The following is a 24,986-nucleotide window of genomic DNA, read 5'->3' as shown; positions in this document are numbered from 1 at the left end:
TTTTATTCACTTTTTGGGCGCAGTCAGACGGCTGTATAAATTGGACCAAAATCGGATCGCAATTCTCGGACTGGCCGTGACTCTCCCGACCAGAGCGTGACAGCTGCATAGAAATATATGAAACTGTTACACTCGGATTGGGAGAGCCGCCAGCCTGTCCATGCATTGTGATCCAATTTATACAACTGTCTTACTGCACTCTTCGTGTAGCACAGCAAAACATGGTTAAAACGCTATTTACCTGCAGATTATCACTATATCTGCAGGTAAATAGCATTTTTAGAGGTGACAGGTTCCCTTTAAGAGATAAAACTGAAGAGTCAATAGAACAGGTACTCTATAAATAACCTCTTAAGTCCTTGAGGTTTCTTATCTTGATCAGTCTATGAACTAAAAGAATCTTCCATAGAAGCTGTGTGTGCATTAACACATTGAAATGGCTGCTCTATTTTCTGCTTTGCTTCTTTCATCTTTAATCCTCAAAATACTTTTAGTCATTAGTGAGTCACTGGGAAGTGAATGACTCAAACACGCTATAGTCACTCAATTGCAAGTGGACACGACTTACATTTTATACAGCAAAGCTTAGACTTTCCCAATTTAAGAGACCAAAGCACCCTTGAAAGCTTACTGTCTAGCATCATTTCTTTTATTTCTGTTAGCCAATAACTGCAGGACTATAATTTCATTTCTCTAATTGAGAGCAACGAAAATTTTAAGAAAAGGGTAATACACATGAATGGACAGCAGAGGGCGCCAGCGACTTGTGTCCTCTAACATTCAATTATAGACACAAGAAAGATGAGGCAACAGCTGGTGACACCGAAGTTTTGCTTTACAGAAATAATTAACCCTATGCCTGTGTAAGGAAGTGGAGGTGTTGCCCACACTCCCGCTTGAAGATATGTGAAATGATGTAATGTATTATGGTGTTTGGAATGTTTAATGTTTTACATTGACAGTTATAGGTGGTGTTCTGCCCAGTCAGAGGCAGTTGACAGGGAGAGAGGAGTTAATGGTTGGGACTAGCCCAGGCAGGAAGAGCAGGGACGATCCTGCAGTAGTAGCAGACCTCAGATCTGGCTGAGTAGCAGAACTACTACATGCTGTGGGTGCTTTTGTGGCAAGAGGGGGTCGACCGAGGCAGGTAGTAAGCTCCTACAAGAGAAGTGACAACAGGGAGGAGGTGAGTAGTGTCCGGAGTAGTCCAGAGCAAAAGAGAGTAAAGGAAAAAGTATCGGGGCCTGGGGCAGGAAGCCTAGTAGGACGGTAAGGAGTTGTCTGTCACTTGGGAAACAGGACGAAAAAGGAAGGATAAGAGAGACGAAGAGTAAATGTTCCGTGAGGTGGTCCAGATGTGTCAATAAAGAAGAAAGCTAAGTAGTGACTATATTGGCATAGAAAACTCCCCCAAAGGGATAAGGACACGGAACCGCGGGTGGAAGTATAGGACTCTTACTTGCTGGACTGAAGTGCCATTATTGGGGACGAGAAGGCTCCTTGAATAGAGTGTGCTGGGCTGTGTTGAGGCAGAAGAGTTAAGTGAAGTTGAAAGTGAGAGTGACTCCAGGAAAGAGAAGGGAAAGTGCATGATAATGTTCCATGTCATAACAGAAATGTTCTTAAAGATGAATACCTTCTACCTGCTGTATATAGTTCCTCAAACGTTATTGTTTAGTAAAAATACATTTATTAATGAATAGTGATGAGCGAACGTGCTCGGATAATGTGTTTTCTGAGTATCTTGGGCGTGCTCGGATAATGTGTTTTCTGAGTATCTTGGGCGTGCTCCGATAATATGCTTGAGTCCCTGCGGCAGCATGTCTCATGGCTGTTAGACAGCTGCATCACATGTGGGGATTGCCTGTTTGTTAGGCAATCCCCGCATGTGCTGCAGATGTCCTGCAGCAGCAAAACATGCAGCCACAGGGACTCGAACATATTATCAGAGAACGGCCAAGATACTCGGATAACATCTGAGCATTCTCAGATAACATGTTATCCGAGCATGTTTGCTCATCACTATTAATGAAATATGGCCTCCCTTATTGAACTTTGTAACATTCTGTCCTGGTCGACCTAATACAACGGCACCATGCAGTCTGCAAGGGCGTATTGCCACCACATCTAAAGTTCACACACCCAGCCATTTCCCCATTTTCATGTATCGTGCCAGGGTGTGAAGCACAAGTAGCTCTCCCATGGCTACCGCCGCGCACTGTGTTACACCTGAATAATGTCTCCTGACATTTAGGTTGCAGTCAGCCTTATTACTTGAGCGAGGATCACATCGCCATCTTCGGACTGGCCATCGGCTCTCCTGACCTGAGCGTGACAACTGCATAGAAATACATGAACCTATCATGCTCTGGTCAGGAGAGACGACGGCCAGTCTGAGGATGGCGATGTGATCCTTGTGCCAATAATACGGCCGTCTGACTGCGCCCTAATACTGGTACACAAGCATGGGACAGGAAAGATTGGTCATCATTACCAAGATTAAAGGGAATCTGTCAGTAGAATCAACCCTCCTAAGACGTCTACATGGGTATGTAGGTCATAGAAAGTTAACTAAAATTATACCTTGGTATCTGTGTTCTGATGTTTTACATCGAGAGTAATCAACATTTTTCTTAATATGTAAATGGGCCGGACATAGATCTCACCAAGAATCTGCCTCCAGAGCTTATTTTAAATAAAAGGGATACATGTAATACATGTAACGAATGACAGTCTGCTTTCCTGGTCTACATGTCTCAAACTGGTGACACCACCTTCATATAAAATAATCTCTGGAGGCAGATTCTCAGGGAGATCTCTGTCCGGCCCATAGATCTTAACAGCTCATTTACTTATTAAGAAAAACATGGATTTCACTGGAATAAAACATCTCATTGCAGATATCAAGGTACCATATTATTCAACTTTATATGATCTGCAAGCCCATATATATGGCTTAGGAGGGTTGATTCTTCTAACAGATGCCCTTTAAACTAAGTGTATGGAAAGCATTTAACAAAATATTCAAAGGCTTCGTAGATTTGCGGAGGACTTAAACAAGTGTTTTGCTTCCCTCAGCCCGGTCCGCTAGACTATATTGCGCTCCACGTCGGGCTTTGCAGATGGCCTGGCGTGATCCCATGTGAGTGTGTCACCCTGGCCTGGATGCCACAAAATGTAATAAAGCTGTGTCTGAGAGCAAGGGGGAGGTTCTCTAGTCAGGGGAACATTAGCATGCAGTACCTCCTGTCTCAGGCCAGTATAAAAGCTGGTACTGGGGGCAGGGTTAGGGAGAACTGGATGACCTGTCTCAGCACTGAGACGTGTCCCGGAGCAGAGCAGGGACAGAAAGTTATATTGCACCTAAGAGGAAGTGTGGCAGGAGGGGAGCCACAAGCCAGAGACAAGAGGCGAAGTGAGCCTGTCTTGGCAGATAAAGGACTTAATTTACCAGACTTTGGCGTCTGAGGCTGAGAGGAGTCCACATCCTACAGCAGATAACCAGTCCGCAGGGGACTGTATGTTACTTGACCCAAGAAACCGGGAGGCTCTGCCACAACAGAAGGGACCAGTAAAGCCGTACCAGGCCGGGAACAGAAAGGAACCCACGTCGCAGACCATACAGGCGAGAGTACACGGAAGGCTCGGAAACGTGGGCTGTTAGTTACCCTATAAGGAGGAGATAGCCAGAAGGAGCACAGAAAGCACGGTAGGCCTACACCCTCACCCTGACCAGGGCCAATTTCCCCATTGCTCTCAGACATCCAGGTCCCCTCCTAGCCGGGACTGTTTATGGGTCAGTATACCTGTTTTAGTAAAGGCCCTGGACTGCAACCTGTTGTCTGTGTGCTCCTTCGCGCCTCCAGCACTACCGATACTGGGACTCTCACCACCATCACTCCCACCATCACTCCCACCATCCATTATACTGCCCTGGGGCCGCACTCTTCCCGTGGGGAGTCACACTACCCTAGGTGCACACCTCATCAGCCCCAGCGGTCTGCATGCAGCGGCGGTTCCTAATAACCGCAATCCACGGGTGGCGTAGTCGGACATAATCATCAGCGCATAACGGACTACTACTGGCCTGACCACCCTGAGCCACGGAACCGGGTTGCCACTACTACTCCCATCGTTCCCCTACTGCCCGGATCCGAGTGCCCCACGGCCCAGGGGGCGAGTCAGCTTTGGCGTAGTCGGCAGGATTGCAACCAACCCGCCACAAACGGGTATTGCGTGCCTGAAAAAGACTTTGCACTTACCTGAAAAGAGGTTTCCCGCCGTCTGGAGCCGTTTCCCGCCATTTCCAGCCGTCTCCCGCCATCTTCCATCGGTTCCCGCCATCTTCAGCCGTTTTCCCGCCATCGGACGCCATCTTCAGGACACCTCGCGGGAAGAAGAGGGGCGTGGACGTCCAAACCGCGCGAGACCCGAAGCTCCGCCCCACGCACCAACGCTGCGCAAGGTCCTGGAAGGGAGAGAGAGCGACGCTGACGTCACCAGGACGCGACGCAAGGTCCTCGTCCAGAGCAGCAGCAGCGGAGCCGCGGCCTACAGAAGAGGATCGTCGGAAGGTAGGCCACGCTTAACTAGGGGGGAGGAAGATGTCGGATACAGAGGTGCCCACTACCACCAACGCAGCTGCAGCAGCGGTGATGCCATTTTCCCTGCCCTACATCCCTGGAACGGCCTGGCTGCCCAAGTACTCAGGGGAGCCCCATGCCCTAACTGACTTTAAGGAAAGGCTGTACAGTTTGTTCCAAGTCTACCCCCTGACAGAGGAACAGAAGGTCAGCATATTAACAGGGCAGTTAACTGGCGCAGCCCAAAGGGAGGTAAAATCATGGCCCACTGAGGAGAAAAGGACCGTGAAGGGTATTCTGGCCCGGCTGCGGGGTACCTTTGACACACGTACCTCCGCTGAAATTAAAATGAGGTTCTATGGATGTAAGCAGCGGGCACATGACAGCATCAGAGACTATGCCCTAAATTTGCAGGAAGCCTTGAGGGCCATCCAACAAGCTGACCCTGGCGGATAAGCTACTAACAGAACAGTTTATAGAAGGTCTGCTGTCTAGCGCCCACAGGACCCAGCTGCGCCTCATGTTCTTTCAGAACCCTGATCTGACCTTTGCCCAATTCAAGGACAGGGCCCTGAACCAAGCCCCGTCGAAAGACCTGCACCACCAAGTCCAGGAGCTGACCAGGAGCGTCGCAGCGTTGACCAGGACCGTCCAGGCGTTACAAGTGGACCCATCAAGACCCATCGAGCTGGCTTCAAGTCCGGAGGATGTCCCGTGGCGTCGACAGAGGAGGATCCCGTCGTTCCGAGGGAGGCCCACAGACCGCTACGTAGAGGATGGACAGCCCATTTGCCGTCGATGCAACCAGCCCGGACACATTTCCAGGTACTGTAATTTAAACGGGTCCAACCTGGGGCAGAGGGCCAACCCCCAGGCATAAGATCACCAGGCCCTTACAATTGGCGTAATAAGTACGTTAGGGGGCGCCCGGTTTTACCCGTGGTGCTGGACGGTATCCCCATGAGCGCCTTGCTGGATACTGGGTCGCAAGTAACCACTATCCCTTATGTACTTTTTAAGCAGTATTGGACTGATGCTGATATCACACGGTATCCAGACAGTAACTTGAGCATCATCGCCAGTAATGGCTTACCCGTGCCGCAGATGGGGTTCAAGGAGATGACCATTAAGATTGGTAAAGTTGAACTTCCGGCACAGGGAGTAATTGTTGTGGACATTGACCGTCGTGAAAGTCACCCTAAAATAACTGTGGGTACTAACGTGATTGAAAATTGTCTTTCAGAGGTAATTGTAATTCTACAACAGGTGGCGGTGAATGCTAGTTCCAGCCAACAGAGAGTCCTCAACAAGGAGATAAAAGCCCTGATGAGACGGCAGCAGGTAGAACTGTCTGGTGGTGAGATCGGTAGCGTAAGACTGAGTGACCCATTCCCCATTTCCATGCCTCCCAAAAGTGAAATGATCTGGTGTCGGACTGCAATCGGGTTGAGAGGTAGAGACTACCAAGCCATGGTAGAACCCGTGTACTCAGACAGCAGGCCCACCATTTTGACAGCCCGGGGGGTGGTTGATGTCCGTCATGGGAGGGTGCCCGTCCGCATCCTCAACATTGGGGAGAGGGAAGTACACTTACCCAGGTACGCTACACTCGCCAAACTGTTTGTTGTCGAACACAAAGCTATCAGGGCCGTGGAACCCTTGCCTCCATCTCCACAGGCGGAGGGTAATGGCTCCCAGAAACAAAAGGAGGACTGGTGCCAGAAACTCCATGTGGGTGCTGACTTCCACTCCCCTGCACCAAAAATAAGGAGTCTACCGGGTGGTCCAGGAGTACGAGAGAATTTTTAGTAAGCACCCGCTAGACTTCGGCAGAGTAAAGGGGATAGAACACCACATCCCCACAGGGAGCCACCCACCGATAAAAGAAAGACACAGACCTGTACCCCCTGCACATTATCAGAACGCAAAGGGCATGCTAAAAGAAATTAAAGAAGCTGGGGTCATTAGAGATAGCTGTAGCCCCTGGGCAGCCCCCTTGGTTCTGGTGAAAAAGAAGGACGGCACCATGAGAATGTGCGTAGACTATAGACAAATCAACCGTATCACCCATAAAGACGCATACCCGCTGCCTAGAATAGAGGAGTCTTTAGCCGCACTAAAATCAGCTAACTTCTTTTCTACTTTGGACCTTACTAGCGGGTACTGGCAGGTTCCTGTGGCAGAGGCTGACAAGGAGAAGACTGCCTTCACCACCCCGATGGGACTCAGTGAATTCAACTGTATGCCGTTCGGGCTCTGCAACGCACCAGGGACCTTCCAGAGGCTGATGGAATGCTGCCTAGGACACAAAAATTTTGAAACGGTCCTACTTTACCTGGACGACGTGATTGTATTTTCAAAGACCTATGCGGACCATCTGAAACACCTGGCAGAGGTGTTCGAAGCCCTGGCAGGCTTTGGCCTGAAGGTGAAGCCCTCAAAGTGTCACCTGTTGAAACCGAAGGTACAGTACCTAGGACACGTGGAGTAGCCCCCGACCCCGACAAGGTTACAGCAATCAAGAGCTGGCCAAGCCCCTCTAACATCAAAGAAGTGAGGCAATTCCTCGGGTTAGTAGGCTACTGCCGAAGGTTCATCCCCGGGTTCACTAAGATGGCAGCCCCAATGCAGGACCTCCTAATAGGTCAGTCATGAAGACTTTGGAGAGATTTGTTTCTCATCAAGAAATTATTACAGGAGATTACAAATGAGTTATGTGACATCAGATTCTGGTGTTAAGGGGGTTTTCTAGGATTTTTAAAAGACAAACAGCAGTGGTTGTATCAAAATGATAAAAATAACCTAATCACCTATTAAATCCTCTAGAATCACAGATTTAGTGGTCCCCACTTTTTAATTTGCTGCAGTGTTCTTATGCTGTACATCCATATGACCGCTGTAGCCAGTCCCTGGCCTCAGGTATGATGCATGCTGCATTAACGATATATAGAACAGTTAAGTCCAGTGATTGGCTGCAGCAGTTATGTGTACATACTCTAAGTGATCACTGTAGCATAACCACTGAAGCTGCAGCTCTGGAGTTGTGGAGCATTTAGTTATTTTTTCTATATTGTCACGTATTTGTTGCTGCTAGATTTTTTTTTTAAATCCTGGACAACCTTTTTACATACTGTTAATGTATGGGCCATTTAAAGAACAATTACCCTTTTACTTATTATTTTTAAATCAACAGTACAAGTCAATATAATAAAAACTTTGGAATACATCTTACTACAGAAAAATGCCTCTTTCAATCCTGCAATGATCTTTCATTCTCAAAAACTGTTTAAAGGGAATCTGTCACCACGTTTTTGCTACCCCATCTGACAGCAGCCTGATATAGGCAAAGAGACATGTAAATGGCTCCATAGATTACAATGGGTATGTGTTCTATTCTTGAAAAAAATGGATACAACACATATCTATCTATCTACAAAAAAACAAATACTGACCTGCACTTCTGAACAGAATGAAGCAAGTGAGAACAGGTGGAAGCTGCTATGACTGCATAATATACAACCAAAGAATATAGCAGTCTCTGTAAGCGCAAAGATTTGTGCAAACATTAATTAGTGCTGGTTTATACCTGCCCTTTAAACAAACTTGTAGTATTTTGGCCTGGTAGAGGTATATGTGATTAAAATTAGGCTAGGGTCACATCAAAGAAAGGTAAGTCTAGTCATAGTAGTTGGGCACACACAAATTACAGTATCCAATTTGTGCACTAAGTACTTCTATCTATCTATCTATCTATCTATCTATCTATCTATCTATCTATGTAAATGAAGGTACTTAGTGCATAATTTGGCCAATTTATGAGAGCACATCAACCATGGCAAGTTGACCTTTCTTTGATGGGACCCTAAACCTAATATCAAACATGTCTCTCTTCGGCTAAAAGCCTACAAATAGCAGTTTACACCTATTCACACTTGTTTTGTTTGGTACAGAGGTGCTGGTCAGTTTTTGTTTTTTTGCAGTATAATATTGGAGGTGTTGACCCCCTCCTTTTCTGACTATGCACTCTTCCCATCAGCCTAATGCGTTTTTTTAGTGCTGGATCCTACCTACCTTTTAAATTTGTAGGCTTATAGCCCGGGAGAAGCCTGTTTGATATATAATAGGGTTAGGGTCCCATCATAGAAAAGCACCTTGAATTTGCCAATATATGCGCTAAGTACCTTCATTTTTAATAGTATATTCTATATAGAAGTAATCCAAATTTCATATATTCAATGTTTGCATACATCACAGCGCTTAGAGAGTATTGCTGTATTCTTTTATATATCATCTATCTATCTATCTATCTATCTATCTATCTATCTATCTATCTATCTATCTATCTATCTATCTATCTATCTATCTATCTATCTATCTATCTATCTATCTATCTATCTCTTAAGCAACAGCCACAGCAGAATTCTCCTGTCTTTACAACAGTAACCTCTATGATGTGCTCATTGTGTTATACACTTGGTACTATTACATTTGTGTTCCATCCTATGGTTTATATATAGGAATATATGTTATTAGGACAAATAGCAGCGTTTTTGGCAATGTATAATACTTGTCAGGCTGCTCCACGTGGAATGCTGCTTGTTTTGACTAGCGCCCATTTATTATCAACAGATGCCTTGTACGAGGAGAACTTATTTACTTGCAGTTTCTCCAACTTTCACACTAGCAACTTCTCATGCAGGGAAAAAGTTTACAAAGTCAAAGTGGGTGGCTGCCCCCATGGAGCTCGTTCAGTTGTTAAACAACTGTAGCCGAATTATTTACTTACAGCATTGTCAAGAGAGCAGAAATGTTAGACCCTTAGAATAATATACAGTACTACAAGTGTCTGCTATACACAAAGCCGCTGTTAGTCTCTCATACCTCCAGCCAACCTACAGATCCGCATGATGAATCCATATTACAGTCCTTTATAGTGGTGCGGCTCCTTGCAGGTCATGGGTTGCATTATGAATATGACCAAAGCACCACTTGCGGTGTGACTTCTCTCCTAGTCTTCAGGTTCTTTTCCCCGGTCCAAAACTGTTCTGGTGGGTTTATTTGTTTATTTGCTTCTTAAGGCCCCCTTCACATGTCCGTGTTTGCATCCGTTTTTTTCACGCATGACACACATAGCTATTATAACCTATGCTGCTGTGCAGATGTCCTTGTTTTTACACAGACCATGTGTCCATGTGAACCTCATGGAGACAGGTCCATTTTTTTCCGGCAGCACGGATGACAAAGGCCAATTCAAGTCTATGGGTCCGCGAAAAACAAGTAAGCACATGGATGGCATAAATGTGTCATCCGTGTGCAGTACATGTGTTTTACGTGTATAGGAGAAGCTCTGTAATTTCATTCTTTCTTTATCGATACTTGAAAAACACAGATGGCACACTGATGGCACACTGATCCAAAACACTGATGACACTGGTATTGTCTTTTCCAGTACCAGTTTTATACGGACGTGTGAAGGAGGCCTAAAGCATTTGCTCATTTTGATCAATCCTCCCTCAGTGCTTTCCTTTCCTTATGAAGAATTTCTGGGAAAATCAGCTGTTATAACTGGGGACGGCCCTGCTGAGAGGCATGAGGCGCTGCACAGCACCCATTGAACTCTCGGCTTTGTGCAATTCACTGTCTTGATGGTAACAGCTGCTCTTTGCAGTAGCTTCCCTTTCTGGCTAATTGGGTGTTATGGATGTAATATAAGAGGGCGTTTTCTAATAAGACACTTAGGAAGGGCTTGTCTAAATTTGACAACCCATTTAAACCAAGTTCACACAGAGGGGTGTAGATGCTGCTTTTGTAGGGTGATTTCTTTTACCCGAAACAGTATAGAAAAATAATAAATCTTTCCTTTATACAATTCCTGCTTTGTTTAAAATAAATAAATAAATAAATAAAGGACTATGTCAAACCTTTTCCTCTCCTTTTGGTCAGTGAGATTGTTCAAGATTGTTGGAAGACCTTTTCCGGTGACTACCTCTTGAAGCTCATCAAGAGAATGCCAAGAGTGTGAAAATCAGGCATCAAAGCAAAAGGTGGGTACTTTGAAGAACCTAGAATATAAGACATATTTTCAATTGTTTCACACTTTTTTGTTAGGTATATAATTCCACATGTGTTAATTCATAGTTTTGATGCCTTCAGTGTGAATGTACAATTTTCATAGTCATAAAAATACAGAAAAATATTTAAATGAGAAGGTGTGTCCAAACTTTTGGTCTATACTGTATATATTTTCCCGGAACCCTCCTTATCCTCCCTCATGTTCTTGGTTTATGAGTATTAGATTTGGAAAAGGTAGCAATCCAAAATCCATATTATCTATCAAGACGTTTTTAACGTATAAGAAAAAACTGGAGTAGCCAAACAAAGCAAACACAAAATGGGGAGAACATATTGTTTGCATAATGTTGTCCTTGCTTAAAGACAACAGTGAAAACTATTGAGTTTTGAACAAAAAGTGCCCAAAGTGGTGTATTTTGTTGGGTGAAATGAAATGTTTTGTGCAAAGTTGTTCTGCTCAGTGGGGTTGGGGATATTGATACTGATGGAGGGTGTCAGATGCTCCTTTGCAAAACAATTCTTCAACTTCAATTCAACATTACAAATCCCAACAGATCCCAATAGAGGTCAATGGGATCTTTTTGGCGCTGCTAATATTGTAGAGAAAATCAGGAGAAGAAACAATGCAGATGTGAACAAAGCCTTACAGTAGCTTAGCCGATATCTTATCCTGTACTATTCTCTAGTACAGTGATTTTCAACCTTTTTTGAGCCGCGGCACACTTTTTATACTTAGAAAATCCTGGGGCACACCACCAACCAAAATAGCACAAAATGACACTAAAACAGTCATATTATACATATAGTTAATAATATAGATTCTAAATTTATTTTACTCACTCAGTGTGAAACCTGGGCTTGTTTCGATAAACACAAAAGGGATATCCTGGCAGGAATGGTGGAAAGACACACACGAAGCTCTTCCTCAACAGTTCTCAGTTTCTCCCTGTTTTTAGTTTTTATCGCAGTCAAGCTTGAGAAGCCCAGCTCACATAGATATGTGGTTGAAAATGGGAGCAATGTCAAAATAGCTTTGTTGGCCAGAATGGGGAACTCCTTGGCAACAGATAACCAAAAACTGTCCAAAGGAAGATCAGCAAACTTTAGCTTTAAACCGCGATCTTGCTTCAGTTCAACGAGTTCCTCTTGCTCCTTTAAAGTCATGTCCTTTCCAGCAACGGATAATGAGCTGTATGGGTCCCTAACCCAGTCAAGGCATTCTGTGAAGGCTGAAGAGAAATAGAACGATAACTTCTCCTCAAGAGTTTTCAAATGTCTGCCAATCGCTTTGCACATTGCAGCAGTATTGTCATCATGCAGTTTCTCGGTGAGTGGGAACATCTGAAGGTTGCCACCCTGCACATGTTGTTGCCAGAGCTGCACCTTTAAACGGAATCCATTCATTTTATCAGTGCTTGTAAGCAGGTTTTCATTTCGACCTTGCATCCGTGTGTTTAGTTCATTCAGATATTGAAATATATCAGCCAGGTATGCCAGCTTTGCACACCACTCATCACTTGCAAGCAGCTTTGAATAATCGGACCTCTCGTTTGTAAGAAATATTTTAAGTTCCTCTCGCAACTCATACACACGGGCCAGCACTTTGCCGCGTGACAGCCACCTGACCTCCGTGTGGAGCAATAAGATTTTATGTTCCGCTCCCATTTCTGTACACAAAGACGCAAATAAGCGACATCTCAAAGGTCGCGTCTTCACAAAGTTCACTATGCGCACAACATCATCCAACACAGGAGCTAGATCTGCTGGTAAGGTCTTTGCAACAAGGGCCTCATGGTGCAAGAAACAGTGGGTAGCAAGAACATCTGGGTTTCTTTCTTTAACCCTACTTACAAAGCCTTTGATGCGCCCGACCATGGCTGCGGCTCCATCAGTGCAGACACCTGTGCAGTTTTCCCATGTAAGTCCACTTTTATCAAGATATTCCGATGTGACTTGGAATATTGCCTCTCCTGTTGATTTTTCTGTCAGTGCCTTGCAAAATAGGAAGTTTTCTCTAATGGCTTCACCATCCACAAAACGCACATTGGCCAACAACTGACAATGTCCACTGATATCCGTCGACTCATCAAGTTGCAAGGCAAATTTCTTACTGATGCGCACCTTTTCCAAAACAACTGTTTCAATCATAGAATAATAGAATCATAGAATGGTAGAGTTGGAAGGGACCTCCTGGGTCATCTGGTCCAACCCCCTGCTCAAAGCAGGATTCACTAAATCATCTCAGACAGATGTCTGTCCAGCCTCTGTTTGAAGACGTCCATTGAAGGGGAACTCACCACCTCTCGTGGCAGCCTGTTCCACTCATTGATCACCCTAACTGTCAAAAAGTTTTTTCTAATATCTAATCTGTGTCTCCTCCCATTTAGTTTCATCCCATTGCTTCTAGTCTTTCCTTGTGCAAATGAGAATAAAGATGATCCTTCTACAATGTGACAGCCCTTGACATATTTGTAGACAGCTATTAAGTCTCCTCTCAGTCTTCTTTTTTGCAAGCTAAACATTCCCAAATCCTGCAACCGTTCCTCATAGGACATGGTTTGCAGACCAGTCACCATTCTGGTCGCTCTTCTCTGAACTTGCTCCAGTTTGTCTATGTCTTTTTTAAAATGTGGTGCCCAAAACTGTACACCGTATTCCAGATGAGGTCTGACCAAAGAGGAGTAAAGACAGATAATGACTTCACGTGATCTAGACTGTATGCTTCTGTTAATACATCCCAGAATTGTATTTGCCTTTTTTGCTGCTGCATCACACTGTTGACTCATGTTCAGTCTATGATCTATTAGTATACCTAAGTCTTTTTCACATGTACTGTTGCTTAGCTCTATTCCTCCCATTCTGTATATGCTTTTTTCATTTTTATTGCCCAGATGTAGTACTTTGCATTTTTTCCTGTTAAAAACCATTCTGTTGGTTGCTGCCCACTGCTCCAATTTATTTAGGTCTTTTTGAATCCTCTCTCTCTCTTCTCTAGTATTAGCTATCCCTCCTAGCTTTGTGTCATCAGCAAATTTAATCAGTTTACCCTCAATTCCTTCATCTAAATCATTGATAAAGATGTTGAACAATACAGGTCCCAGGACCGAGCCCTGTGGTACCCCACTTGAGACATTCATCCAGCTGGATGTGAAGCCATTTACAACCACCCTTTGAGTCCGATCACTAAGCCAGTTATGAATCCACCTAACAGTTGCCTGGTCCATTGCATACTTGGTCATTTTTTCAATAAGGATGGTGTGAGATACTTTGTCAAATGCTTTGCTGAAGTCAAGATATACTATATCTACAGCATTTCCCTGATCCACCCAGTCAGTGATTCTGTCATAGAAGGAAATTAAGTTAGTCTGACATGACTTGTTAGTTACAAACCCATGCTGACTCCGGTTAATCACTTCATTCTTATCCATGTACTTACATACATGTTGTTTAATAATTTGTTCAAAGATCTTTCCTGGTATAGAAGTCAGACTCACCGGCCTATAGTTCCCTGGGTCCACCTTCTTCCCCTTTTTGAAGATAGGAACAACATTTGCTCTTCTCCAGTCTTCTGGGACTTCTCCTGTTCTCCAAGAATTTTCAAAGATTATGGAGAGTGGTTCTAAAATTTCTTCTATGATCTCCTTCAGTACTCTGGGGTGTAATTCATCTGGACCTGGAGACTTGAACTCATTTATGTTAGCTAAATATTCCCTCACAATCTTTCTGTTTACAGATAACTTGGATTCCTCTATTCCTTTAAAAGGACAGTGAAGATCAGTTGATGTTACATTTTCTTTCTGAGAGAAAACAGATGCAAAATAGGAATTAAAAAGTTCGGCCTTCTCAACATCCTCTCTTACCATTTCTCCATTTTCATCCTGTAAAAATCCTATAGCATCTTTGACTTTTCTTTTACTTTTGACATACCCCCAAAATCCTTTTTTATTGCTTTTGACATCTCTTGCAAGCCTTAATTCATTGTCAGCTTTAGCTAACCTGATACGTGCCCTGCAGGATCTGCAGACTGCATTATAATCTTCTTTAGATATGCCTCCCTCTTTCCATTTAATAAACATTTCTTTCTTTCTTTTTAGCATGTGTTTAAGTTCTGTGTTCATCCATCCTGGTTTCCTTAAATGCTTCCCATTCTTCCTACTTTTCGGGATTGTTAACGATTGTGCTTTGAGAATCTCATTTTTAAATATTTCCCATCCTTCCTGGACATTTTTGTCCTTAAGGACATCCAGCCATTGGATCCCTCCTATTCTCTTTCTGAGTCTCTTAAAATCTGCCTTTCTAAAATCTAATCTTGAAGTTTGAGTCTTCACATGTCTTCCTCCTCTAGTTATCCAAAATTCTATAATAGCATGATCGCTGCCTCCTAGCGTCCCAGCCACCTTTACCTCCTCAACCATTTCCTCCCTGTTTATAAGGATTAGATCCAAAGTAGCAGATCCCCTTGTTTTCTCCCCTACCTTTTGGAAGATAAAGTTGTCAGCAAGAGAGGATAAGAATTTGCTTGACCTGTTAGTTTTACTTGAGAGAGATTCCCAACAAATGTCTGGATAGTTGAAATCTCCCATGACCACTACGTCATATTTTTTGGAGAACTTGGTCATTTGATACATAAAGAGTTCATCCATATCTTCAGCTTGCCCAGGTGGCCTGTAGTAAATGCCTACAATGGTGTCCTTTCCGTTGTTCTCTCCTTGTATTCTTACCCAAACAGTTTCCACAGAACTCCCAGTCTCTGAAGCTTCAATCTCTGTGCAGATATACGCTTTTCTAACATACAATGCAACACCTCCTCCTCGTTTATCAAGTCTGTTTCTTGCAAATAAGTTGTATCCTTTTAGCCTTTTATTCCAATCATGTGTATCGTCCCACCAAGTTTCAGTGATTCCAATGACATCATATTCCTTTTCCTGCGTTAGTAGTTCCAATTCTCCTTGTTTGTTGCCCATTCTTTGTGCATTTGTATAAAAACATTTTAGTTTGTGATTGGTTTCTCTTCCTCCCATATTTTTATTATTTAAATTGTTTTGTCTTTGCTCTTCCTTTCCACTTCCAGTAGCAGAGATCTCAATAGTATTTGTCAGCTGTATGGCTTTTTCTGGCCTTTTGCTTCCCTTCCCACATTGTTCTAGTTTAAAGCTCTCCTGATGAGTGTAGCAAGGCGACTTCCAAATACATGTTTTCCAGTCTTCGTAAGGTGCACCCCATCTCTACCAAGTAGTCCATCGTATAGGTAATTCATTCCGTGATCCAGAAATCCAAATCCTTGTTGACGGCACCATCGACGTAGCCAGTTGTTCACCTGTAAAATCTTATTCCACCTCATTGTTCCATGGCCATCCACTGGGAGGATGGATGAGAAGACCACCTGCGCTCCCAATTCTTTCACTTTCTTGCCTAAGTCTTCAAAGTCACTGCAGATGGTTTCCAGGTCCTTTCTTGCGGTGTCATTTGTCCCCACATGTATTAGCAGGAATGGGTAGTGATCTGTAGGTCTGAAGAGTCTTGATATCCTGTCAGACACATCTTTAATTTTTGCTCCTGGAAGACAGCACATTTCTCTTGAGGTTATGTCTGGTCTGCAGATAGCGGCCTCTGTTCCTCTTAACAGGGAATCCCCCATGACCACCACTCTCCGTTTTTTCTTCACAACATTCTTCTTTCTCCATCCAGGAGGATTCTGAGGGCTTACAAGGTTATTCATTGCTGGCAAAGTCTTATTTTGCTGTATTTCTTCTTGGTTCTCCTGCGTGAGAGCCTGGTACTGGTTCCTGAGCAGTATGGGTGCTGACTGCCTCTCGATCCTCCTGCTTCTCTGTGTCACATGCTTCCATTCCTCTGTTTCGTCAGGTGCAGTTCGAATTTCTTCTCTTTCTGAATGATGAAGAGATAATTCTGCTCTGTCTAAGAACTCTTCACCTTCCTTAATGATTTTCAAGGTAGTTACCCTCTCTTCTAGATTTCGCAACTTTTCCTCCAACAGGGACACAAGCTTGCATTTCTGGCATGTGAAGTTTGGCTTTTCCACTGGCAAGTCTGTGAACATGTAGCAGGATATGCAGCTCACCAAATGGCTCCTGGACTCTTCCATGTTCTTACTGTTAATGTTCTGAAAACAGTGAAAAAAGCTTAAAAAAAAAAGCTTCAAAATGCGCGCGCCTATCGGCGCGCTGTTTACCGATGTCCTCTTTTCAGCTCCAACAGCCAAAATCCAGTGTTCTTTGAGCTCGCGGAGACTCTTCACTTACCCCAAATTGCAGTGGGAATATGCAAGTTATCTCTTCAGGACTCCTCCCCTGGTTTACCGATGTCCTCTTTTCAGCTCCAACAGCCAAAATCCAGTGTTCTTTGAGCTCGCGGAGACTCTTCACTTACCCCAAAATGCAGTGGGAATATGCAAGTTATCTCCTCAGGCCTCCTCCCCTGGTCAATGTCCGCAGACAAGTCATCAATCCGTCTGGCAATTGTGTTATCAGAGAGAGGCACTTTAGCTATCTCTTTAGCTGCTTCAGGGCCAAGCATCTCATTTACAATAGCTTTGCAAGCTGGTAGTATTAATGTTTCTGCCACAGTGTGGGACTTTTTTGATTTAGCTATGAGTTCAGCAACAAGGTAGCTAGCTTTGAGGGCTCTCTCATTTACCTTTGTGCTTTTTCTCAAAAAAGTTGCCCCTTTCTCATTGTTTGTACGTAAGCGTACAAAATACTCCATCGGTTTATTTTGAACGGAAGGGTGTTTCGTTTGGAGATGGCGTTTAAGTTTGCTTGGCACCATAGCGCTATTGGAAAGCTTCTCACCACACACCAAGCACAGTGGTGTTGGTGCTGTCGCATCCCCAGTGGAAGTAAATCCAAATGAAAGATAGCTTTCACTGTATTGCCTTGAGCTCACCGTCTTGTCTTTTTTCTTTTGTCGAACTCTCATACTAGGGCCTTCATTTGGGTTAGAATTGTGTCCAGGGTCCTGTTCGGCATTTGCCTTTTCCATTCTCAAATACTTCTCCATCACTGCTGAGATAGTGTGCGCAGCCACACACTAAAATAGAAGAGTATTACATTATCTGCCACACTTAAAGGACCTCTGCTAGGCATATTTCATTCCTGAGGGCTTAAAAAGCAGCTCTCGTGGTGACAAGAAGCTGATTTAAACCCCCCAAGAGTGAACTTCTCGAGAGCTGTATGTGTGTGATAATAACTTATATTACTACGGTCTGCATTTCCTGCTTGAATTGACACTAGTGACGTAGCACTCAGCTTTCTCTATAAGTAGAATAGAGCTTGCTGCCTAGTGTTACGCCACTAGAGTCAATTCATTTTGGACATGACTGCTGAAGAACGGTACTAATATCATTTATTATTCCATACATACAACTCTCACGGAGTTCACTCTTGGGGGTTTTAAATCAGCTTCTTACCACCACAAGAGCTACTTTTTTAGCCCTCAAGAGTGAAATATGCCTGGCAGAGGTCCTTTCAATAAATTATTTATTTTAAAAAAGTGAAATAAAAAAGAATAACTCCCTCATATATTCAATCCCATGTAACCTCATAAATACAGTCCCACGTATATGAGCACATGATTATCAGCATCATATACTGTGGTGATGTGCACTATACAGCGCCACAGTATATGGTGCTGATTATTATGTGGCTCATATACTGCAATATAAAGGGGTACAATGAGAAGTACTATGGCCATGAGGCCAGAGTACAAGTGCCAGCTCATATACTCAGCATATGAGCTGGTACTTGTAGTACTCCAGCCTCATGACTATAGTATTTCTCATTTTACATTTCTCATTGTTATATGCAGTATACTGCTGGAGTACTAAAAGTACCAGCTCATATGCTGAGTATTCTTCCAACAGTTCATATACTTAGGCAAAAGCTCATATAGTCAGCATTATTGGCGGGCATTACCTTGGCGGCGGGCAAATGCGAGAGTCTCTCCGCTCTCAGGATGACGCGCCGGCCTCGGTGACATCATTAAGTCGCGCGAGATTCAAAGCTTGCGCATGTGTTATTGTACACATCTCCTACATTGTAAGAAGGCGTGACTGCGCATCGAGCGCATTGCCGGGAAACAAAACACAGGGGGCACCATAGTTTGGGGAACTTTCCCCGCGGCACACCCGACCATGTGTCGCGGCACACTAGTGTGCCGCGGAACACTGGTTGAAAATCACTGCTCTAGTACACCGCATTAGTATTAAGATAATTTGGAGTGGTCCACATCTTCCACCACACAGAAGCAGGACAGTCACAGTGTGAATATTTGGCAAGCTGATTTCTAATGAGAACTGGAATATAACACAAGATGTACTACAAGATCAGTGCAAACTGAGTAAAATATTTCCAAACCAATAAAGTATATTTACAGTAGGGAAAATAAGTATTTGATACACTGCCGAATTTGCAAGTTTACCCACCTACAAAGCATGGAGAGATCTGTCATTTTTATTGTACGTACCCTTCAACTGTGAGACAGAATTTTTTTAAAAATCCAGAAAATCACTTTGTATGATTTTTGCAAAATTAATTTGCATTTTATAGCAAGAAGTAAGTATTTGATACAGTAGAAAACAGAAGTTAATATTTGATACAGAAACCTTTGTTTGCAATCACGTGAGGTCAGTGGACAGTGGGGAAAATAAGTATTTGATACACTGCCGATTTTGCAAGTTTTCCCTCCTACAAAGAATGGAGAGGTCAGACGTTTCCTGTAGTTCTTGACCAAGTTTGCACACACTGTAGCAGGGATTTTGGCCTACTCCTCCCTACAAATCTTCTCTAGATCCTTCAGGTTTCGGGGCTGTCACTGGGCAACATTGAGTTTCAGCTCCCTCCAAAGATTTTCTATTGGGTTCAGGTCTGGAGACTGGCTAGGCAACTCCAGGACCTTGAAATGCTTCTTACGGAGCCATTCCGTAGTTAGCCTGGCTGTGTGTTTCAGGTCATTGTGATGCTTGGAAGACTCAGCCACGACCATCTTCAATGCTCTTACTGAGGGAAGGAGGTTGTTGGCAAAATCTCACATTACATGACCCCATCCATCCTCCCTTCAATACGGTGCAGTCATCCTGTCCCTTTTGCAGAAAAGCACGCCAAAGTATGATGTTTCTCCCTCCATGCTTTACGGCTGGAATGGTGTTTTTGGGGTTGTACTCATCCTTCTTCTTCATTCAAATACGGAGAGTGGAGTTGATACCAAAAACTTCTATTTTGGCCTCATCTGACCACATGACCTTCTCCCATGCCTCCTCTGGATCATCCAGATGGTCATTGGCGAACTTCAAACAAGCCTGGACATGTGCTGGTGTGAGCAGGGGAACCTTGCGTGCCCTGCAGGATTTTAATCCATGAAAGCGTGGTGTGTTACTAAGGGTAATGTTTGAGACTGTGGTCACAGCTCTCTTCAGGTCATTGACCAGGTCCTCCCATGTAGTTCAGGGCTGATTCCTGACCTTTCTCAGAATCATCCTTATCCCACAAGGCAAGGTCCTGCATGGAGCCCCAGACCAAGGAAGATTGACAGTCATCTTGGGTTTCTTCCATTTTCTAATAATTGTGCCAACAGTTGTTGCCTTCTCACCAAGCTGCTTGCCTATTGTCCTGTAGCCCATCCCAGCCTTGTGCAGGTCTACAATTTTGTCCCTGGTGTCCTTAGACAGTTCTTTGGTCTTGGCCATGGTGGAGAGGTTGGAGTGTGATTGATTGATTGAGTGTGTGGACTGGTGTGTTTCATGCAGGTAACGAGTTCAAACAGATGCAATTAATACAGGTAATGAGTGCAGAGTAGGAGGACTTCTTAAAGAAAAAATAACATGTCTGTGAGAGCCAGAATTCTTGCTGGTTGGTAGGTGATCAAATACTTATTTCATGCAATAAAATGCAATTTAATTAAGTAAAAATCATACAATATGATATTCTGGATTTTATTTTTAAATTCTGTCTTTCACAATTGAAATGTACCAACGATACAAATTACAGACCTCTCTATTCTTTGTAGGTGGGAAAACTTGTAAAATCGTCAGTGTATCAAATACTTATTTTCCCCACTGAATATATATACTCACATAGAAAATTGTGAACAGATATGAAGTTACACAATTGATTTACATAATTATTGAGGAGCAAAGGTCATATTAGCCCTTCTTAGTTTGGGAATGTATTTGGAAAATAATATTAATAACTTTTAGGTTTTTTTTTACATACATTTCACAAATTTTAGTGTATTAAACATTTTCTCCATATGTTACATTTTAAAACTAAAATAATTTTAGCTGGTCAGGAAATACCCAGTTTCACTTAATTTATGCTGCCCCCTTTTACTTATTTCTTCACAAGCTCCATTCCCCTAGGAAAATCTCAGGTTTATTAGATTTATGTAACCCTAATATAGTATCAAAAAAATCTTAACCCCCTTTCTGAAACATTATGTTACAGTGGATTATTTAAAGTTTATATACATAGAAGAAATAAACTTTCTGAAGAATTTTGCTTTGTGCCTTCTTTCTTTATGTACTTATCTACATATGGTATAATATGCAAGGCTGCTTCTAAAGGATAAAAGCTGCTCAGAAGCTGTCACATACCCAGGTGTTCCTAAACATCTGTCACTTTCAGTCACATATGTCTGTTTCCCACTTTGCATCTTCCTGCATATTCATTTCACAGCATCAGTTTCCTTTCTAAAACTGTAAAACTTGCCCACAATCTGTTTTAATAACGTAAAATGACAAGAGATACAGATGTTCAATATGAAGCTAAAATATGTCTTTAAATGTTACACTTTCTTCGTAACGATACAGTCAGAGACAATACCTGCAGCTCATGTATCCCATTCCAAAATGGTAACTGAGCCCCAAGTATTTTTTAACAGTGATGTTTGTTGTCAATGCATACTATGCCTTCGTGGAAGAATTACCGTATTGTAGTTATAGTAGTTGCTTGTAGTTAGAACCATGGAAATACGAAGCTCTGCATAAAATCACACTGTTCACACTGTGGCCATTTAACCGACAAAACCTAAGATAGAAACAAAATGAGCATATACCGTGCTGTAAGTGTAGAACGAGCTAAAAAGCTTGTAACAGAACTTCAACATGACGTTTCAAGGATGGAGCGAGACTGCCATCTACTGGCCAGAGACAGTCAAGCGGAACCAAAATACACAAAGGAAGTTGCAGGCAGGGCAGATTCAGAGGCTGGACCCGATCAGGTGACTTCCAGGAAGGAGTTCAGAGAGATAAGAGGCCAGCGCGCCAAACCTGAGGGGTCTTTGGCGCCAAGCAGCAGAGAGGAGCAGACGTGCTCCCTGCGTCCTGAGAAACCCCGCGTGACAGGCCAAATCCAGAGGCCTGAGAGGTGCTCCAGCCGGGCACCGGTAAAAGAGCTCCGGATCCCTCACAGTTGTGACTCGAGTGCTGTGCCTGCTGAGGATACTAGGAACCTGATCGCTGTGCTGAGTGAGTTCGTGGAACCCGACGTCGGCCGCCGACAGACGAGGCCTGGACCCCCCTATCCAAGGCTCGAGAGACTGCCCTCAACAGCCAAGCAGAGAGGAGCTGCATACGTGAGCAGGGCCGTCACTTCCACTGCTCACCTACGGTACCGGGGACAATTGGGTTTAAGTACTCAGGTTGGGAGGGGGACGGTTGGGGCTAAAGTAGCACAACGTGATTTAATTGAATTCATCCGGAAAGAGACTCACGGCCTAGCGGGAATAACCGGTGACCCCCGCTAGGGCCAAATTCACGGTTAAAGAACTTGTGTGGTGCTTCTCATGCTTGAGGGCATCACCTTACTTTAAGAGACTGCGCCTTATTTTAAGAGACTGCGCCTTATTTTAAGAGACTGCGCCTTATTTTGAGAAATTTCGTATTTTTCTGATATTTCAAACCACTGTTCATTACCCTTGTTGCTAATCCCTTGTTTCAGTATACCTGTTGTATAAAACTGTTTACAAACATCTCTGACTGTTCTCGCCTTGTGTCTCTGTGCGTTGCATTCCGGCACCTGCATTACATTTGGCGTAGACGGCAGGATGCAACATTCAGACGCAGAGATGGCGGATCAGTCTATGGCTGGGTCCGGCCGGAGCCATATACCCCTGGGGGCTATGCTCAGCCATCTTCCCAAGTTTACAGGGGATGGCATGTCACTTTGGGACTGGGCAGAAAGACTGAGAAGTATCATAGAATCATAGAATGGTAGAGTTGGAAGGGACCTCCTGGGTCATCTGGTCCAACCCCCTGCTCAAAGCAGGATTCACTAGATCATCTCAGACAGATGTCTGTCCAGCCTCTGTTTGAAGACGTCCATTGAAGGAGAACTCACCACCTCTCGTGGCAGCCTGTTCCACTCATTAATCACCCTAACTGTCAAAAAGTTTTTTCTAATATCTAATCTGTGTCTCCTCCCATTTAGTTTCATCCCATTGCTTCTAGTCTTTCCTTGTGCAAATGAGAATAAAGATGATCCTTCTACAATGTGACAGCCCTTGACATATTTGTAGACAGCTATTAAGTCTCCTCTCAGTCTTCTTTTTTGCAAGCTAAACATTCCCAAATCCTGCAACCGTTCCTCATAGGACATGGTTTGCAGACCAGTCACCATTCTGGTCGCTCTTCTCTGAACTTGCTCCAGTTTGTCTATGTCTTTTTTAAAATGTGGTGCCCAAAACTGTACACAGTATTCCAGATGAGGTCTGACCAAAGAGGAGTAAAGACCGATAATGACTTCACGTGATCTAGACTGTATGCTTCTGTTAATACATCCCAGAATTGTATTTGCCTTTTTTGCTGCTGCATCACACTGTTGACTCATGTTCAGTCTATGATCTATTAGTATACCTAAGTCTTTTTCACATGTACTGTTGCTTAGCTCTACTCCTCCCATTCTGTATATGCTTTTTTCATTTTTATTGCCCAGATGTAGTACTTTGCATTTTTCCCTGTTAAAAACCATTCTGTTGGTTGCTGCCCACTGCTCCAGTTTATTTAGGTCTTTTTGAATCCTCTCTCTCTCTTCTCCAGTATTAGCTATCCCTCCTAGCTTTGTGTCATCAGCAAATTTAATCAGTTTACCCTCAATTCCTTCATCTAAATCATTGATAAAGATGTTGAACAATACAGGTCCCAGGACGGAGCCCTGTGGTACCCCACTTGAGACATTCATCCAGCTGGATGTGAAGCCATTTACAACCACCCTTTGAGTCCGATCACTAAGCCAGTTATGAATCCACCTAACAGTTGCCTGGTCCATTGCATACTTGGTCATTTTTTCAATAAGGATGGTGTGAGATACTTTGTCAAATGCTTTGCTGAAGTCAAGATATACTATATCTACAGCATTTCCCTGATCCACCCAGTCAGTGATTCTGTCATAGAAGGAAATTAAGTTAGTCTGACATGACTTGTTAGTTACAAACCCATGCTGACTCCGGTTAATCACTTCATTCTTATCCATGTACTTACATACATGTTGTTTAATAATTTGTTCAAAGATCTTTCCTGGTATAGAAGTCAGACTCACCGGCCTATAGTTCCCTGGGTCCACCTTCTTCCCCTTTTTGAAGATAGGAACAACATTTGCTCTTCTCCAGTCTTCTGGGACTTCTCCTGTTCTCCAAGAATTTTCAAAGATTATGGAGAGTGGTTCTAAAATTTCTTCTACGATCTCCTTCAGTACTCTGGGGTGTAATTCATCTGGACCTGGAGACTTGAACTCATTTATGTTAGCTAAATATTCCCTCACAATCTTTCTGTCTACAGATAACTTGGATTCCTCTATTCCTTTAAAAGGACAGTGAAGATCAGTTGATGTTACATTTTCTTTCTGAGAGAAAACAGATGCAAAATAGGAATTAAAAAGTTCGGCCTTCTCAACATCCTCTCTTACCATTTCTCCATTTTCATCCTGTAAAAATCCTATAGCATCTTTGACTTTTCTTTTACTTTTGACATACCCCCAAAATCCTTTTTTATTGCTTTTGACATCTCTTGCAAGCCTTAATTCATTGTCAGCTTTAGCTAACCTGATGCGTGCCCTGCAGGATCTGCAGACTGCATTATAATCTTCTTTAGATATGCCTCCCTCTTTCCATTTAATAAACATTTCTTTCTTTCTTTTTAGCATGTGTTTAAGTTCTGTGTTCATCCATCCTGGTTTCCTTAAATGCTTCCCATTCTTCCTACTTTTCGGGATTGTTAACGATTGTGCTTTGAGAATCTCATTTTTAAAAATTTCCCATCCTTCCTGGACATTTTTGTCCTTAAGGACATCCAGCCATTGGATCCCTCCTATTCTCTTTCTG

At 43.4% G+C, this 24,986-nt stretch overlaps 1 long non-coding RNA gene across 1 annotated transcript in view; it reads left to right on the top strand.

Annotated features, from left to right (window-relative positions):
- The first annotated feature begins 1,027 nt into the window (after nt 1-1,027).
- LOC141264244 (uncharacterized) overlaps nt 1,028-24,986 on the top strand; it is a 78,182-nt gene continuing 54,223 nt past the window's right edge. Inside the window, exons 1-2 of the long non-coding RNA XR_012319852.1 lie at nt 1,028-1,186; nt 10,527-10,627. This is a non-coding gene — a long non-coding RNA (uncharacterized lncRNA). The remainder of the gene's footprint in view (nt 1,187-10,526; nt 10,628-24,986) is intronic.

This window comes from Phyllobates terribilis, unplaced genomic scaffold (genome assembly GCF_046119375.1).
Source record: "Phyllobates terribilis strain yellow unplaced genomic scaffold, ASM4611937v1 Scaffold_4__5_contigs__length_816908805, whole genome shotgun sequence".
NCBI lineage: Eukaryota > Metazoa > Chordata > Amphibia > Anura > Dendrobatidae > Phyllobates > Phyllobates terribilis.
The sequence above is the reverse complement of the archived record's forward strand: the minus strand, read 5'-3'. Positions and strand labels throughout refer to the sequence as shown.